The sequence below is a fragment of the Microtus oregoni genome, unplaced genomic scaffold (genome assembly GCF_018167655.1).
Source record: "Microtus oregoni isolate MIOR12 unplaced genomic scaffold, Mior012 000018F_ref0000195, whole genome shotgun sequence".
NCBI lineage: Eukaryota > Metazoa > Chordata > Mammalia > Rodentia > Cricetidae > Microtus > Microtus oregoni.
Genome location: NW_024543077.1, coordinates 34,647,622 through 34,651,485, shown reverse-complemented (window position 1 = coordinate 34,651,485; position 3,864 = coordinate 34,647,622). Strand labels below are relative to the sequence as shown.

The window sequence follows — 3,864 nt, the reverse complement described above, 5'->3', positions numbered from 1 at the left end:
GACTGAGTTAGGATTCAAAGCACACATGAGTACAGGGTTTATTCTTGTTTGCATTATTTCTCCTAAGTATAGCCAAAAACACAGTCAAATAAAACCAAGTCATATTTTCTTAAATTTAACAGAAACTCCTTTGAGCTCCATGACACTGTGTCTTTCAATTTTTCTTTTCCTGCTGGATTCCCCACAAACTGAAATGTGGGGAAGATAAAACAAAGCACACTTTCACCATTACTTATGTTCCTCTAAATTTTAGTTCCTTGGAATTTACCCTAGTACACTATAGAGGTCATATTTTATACTCTGATATGTGTACAAAGGGTTACACAGTACACTAATATAGCTCAACCCATGGGTAGAAGTTTGGTTTACTTGAACATTCTCCTCTAGCTCCAATCCAAACTGTTAGAAAATTTCCACCTTTTCATTCTATTTGAAGAGGATCTAGATATGAAGGGTGCGCAGTCACAATGAGCACTACCTTAAGGGTTTTCTGGATCTCAATCTCATTTAAACTTTGATTTTTAGTAAACATTCAAATAAATAATAATTCACCTACATTGCCCAAGTTATCACCCTTGCAGGAAACACTGTCATCAGAGAGTAAACGTAGCTCCTTTCCTCTTCCATTTTGTCATATAACTTCCAGAATTGTCAGAAATCCTCTAAAAGGATGTACTCATGTGCTCGCTTCGGCAGCACATATACTAAGATTGGAACGACACAGAGAAGATTAGCCTGGCCCCTGTGCAAGGAAGAACTAACTCATTTGATTTCTCCCGCAGTTCTTTTGCAGTCTATGGTTTTCTTATATTTTATTTACCTTCAGTTAAGAAAGTGCCAGAGCAGAAGGCATGACTAATTTCTTCCTGGGATTCCACAGATTTCAGTAGCTGTCCCCCAAACAATATTGAATGTGCCCATCAGTTGATGACATGAGTTGACATTTGTAAATCCTTCTGTAGACAGACTTTTACAGGATTGACAATAATTGTGATGTTCTGATTATTGTGGAAAGTTTCTTTTTGCCATTTCTGATATTTTTATAAAAGTAAATTGGATATCAGAAGTGATTTTAAAAGATCCCTGTGAGTATGTGAGTATCATGAAGAACCTGCCCTCAAATACTAGACCATGTTCTTGGCTTAGAAAGATGTGACAGGATCCACAGATCAAACAGATTTGGGGGAATAAAGTCCTTCAAGATTATCAGCTGTCCTGAGCGAACACAGGGCTATCTCCAAGTAAGATCCCAAATAAGCCAAATGTAGTCAAGACTCATTTCATCACTTAAGTAGCTGATAACTTCAGGAAGATAATGAATTGAAGTCATGTACAGAAATAGATGAATATAAAATCTTTATTCCAATGGTTGTAATCTTTGCTGCTTGCTCCATGAAGTCTTACAAGAAAAGCATACAAATATCAGGTTCTCCTAGCCTTGTCATACATTAAATTTAATTCACATCCTGTTTCCTTCCCAGATAAAATTTGACAATTTCAGAGCATTTATATAACAAGCAAGTATATAACAAAACACTCATTATTATTAAATATATTTCTTAATAACAATGCTTATATTTAATGCATTATGTATTTAATATATACATATATAAATTGGTTTATTATATACACACATATACTTGCTATACTTTTGTCACAACCAATGCCTTATTTAAATAAAAACAGAACAGTTTTTAAAGAGTATAGAAACGGACCTCTAAAAGTTTCCTAACTTGTCCTTTTTGACAGGTGATAAGCATTACAATGGTACGAAGAGGACTTTTCCCTTTCTCTTCTTATTTCAGTACTATATAGGAGGTATCCTCACATCAACCATCACTCAGATGACTCAGGATGCTTCTCACTTGTGGTTTGGCTGCCTCTGTCAAGAACAGAGGGCTTGTATTTGCAGGGTTTCTACATGTTATAGGATGGAGACTGTGTTCTTTAAAATTAGATTCATTGAGTGTGCTCACTCAGACTTGTCCAGGATTAGTATGGTCCATGTGATGGAAATCACACCACTAGAGAAATCTGTCCACACCCCACAGGCTGGATCAAATAGCAAGTGTTCCTCAGCTGGCAGTGGGACTGTATGACCTCATCCTGAGCATCTCATCTACCGTGAGCCTGTGCTGATCATGGGCATTTGGTCACGGCTGCTGTTTGTGCAGTAACACCATTGCATCCAGAAAACACTGTTTCCTTATACTCAGTTACTGAGTCTGGCTCTTACAATCTTTTCATCCCCTCTCCCACCGTGATCCTCAAGCCTTGGACAGAGGAAATGTTATATTGATGTATCATTTAGAGCTGTGCCTTCCACAGCTGAAGAGATAGCTCAGCGGTTCAGAGGACTTGCTGGTCTTATGGAATACTTGGGTTCATTTCCGAATGTGGTGGCATGTTGTAATCTGTATCTCCAGTTCCAGGGAATCACAAGCCTTGTTTAAGCCTCTGTGGACCCCTTATATGTATACACTATACATGCCTTCATCCAGACAAACACTCATACCCATAAAGCAAAATTAATATATATATTTTTTTATTTTAAGGAGAAATCTTTTAAAGTGCTTTTTTAAACTCTGGAAATCTAACCAAGAAACAATGCAACAACTGTAGTGACAAAAACTTATCTGAAATATCTGTGTGAAATCTTTAGTTCTACATTAAAAATTGTGAAATTGATTAAGAAGGAAACTAGAGAATTTTCACTGAAGTTGTAAAAAGTTTACGGCAATAAATGAGAAGGGATCCAGCCTGCAAATTCAGCTAGCCTGAATGACTAGTTTCGTTTCCTTACCCATCATCAGATAAAATGGGTTATAAAAATGAAAAGCAAGAGGACTAAAAGACTCAAAATCATTTGACAAATGTAGACGAAAAATACTAACCACAGAAAGAAAAATAAGAGATGCAGTCTAGCATAGAACCAGCAGTCAAACTTTTGAGATATTTCTATTGAATTCTGTTGCTGGGTTATCTTTCAACTCGAAGAAATATAATTTTCTATCTTCTTCATGCTTCATTTTATCCCTCAGCAAAGGTCACAGATTCTCCACAGAAGTCTTAAGAGCAGTGTGGTGTATTAAAAGGAGGGGTGGTGGTGGGTTTCACACTCAGTCAGGACCTCTCAGTGTGATATCACGGGGAAACTTCAGTATAAAGAAATTAAAATGAATCCAAAGGGTTTATATTTTTGTTTTCTATTTTCCCTCCTTTTTAATCTTGTGGACATGTGTGTAAATGTTTTCAGGTGTGTGGAAACAATTACATATGCATCTATAGGCATGTGGGGGAACAGAGTTGACATGTGGGACCAGCTTCAATAGCTCTTAGCCTTTGAATCAGGAACTCTCAATTTGACTCTGAACTCAGAGATGAGGCTAATCTCTCTAGCCACCTTGCACCGGGATCCCCAGACTTTGCCCTCTATATTGAGAATTTTAGTTGGACTGGCATACACACTATAATTTATTTGGGCGCTGGAGAGTCTCACACTTGAGCATGTAAAGTTCCTCAATCACTGAGGCATCTCCCCTACCCTGCATTCTCTGAACGTTCTATAAAGCACATTTCCAAAATGTTAAATGATCCATTTTGTGAATTAGATTTTCTGCTCTATTTACTTAGTGTTTATTGATTGCCAATATTATACAGTGTATACATGAGATATGCATTTTATTTAAAAACAACTACTACAGTCAAACAGAAATAAGATTATTTCAAATAGATATATTTGAATTAACATGAAACGAGTTGTATTGTCTTCTTACTGATTAAGAGAAATAAAGTGATCTTTATTCTAACAACTCATGATTGCTTCTTTGAACACAAGAGAGAAAAGGGAAAAACAAATTGCAT

At 36.5% G+C, this 3,864-nt stretch overlaps 1 non-coding gene across 1 annotated transcript; it reads left to right on the top strand.

Annotated features, from left to right (window-relative positions):
• Positions 1-680: 680 nt before the first annotated feature.
• LOC121459170 lies at positions 681-788 on the top strand. Its single transcript, XR_005975924.1, has one exon. It is a non-coding gene; the product is annotated as a U6 spliceosomal RNA (small nuclear RNA).
• Positions 789-3,864: the final 3,076 nt, after the last annotated feature.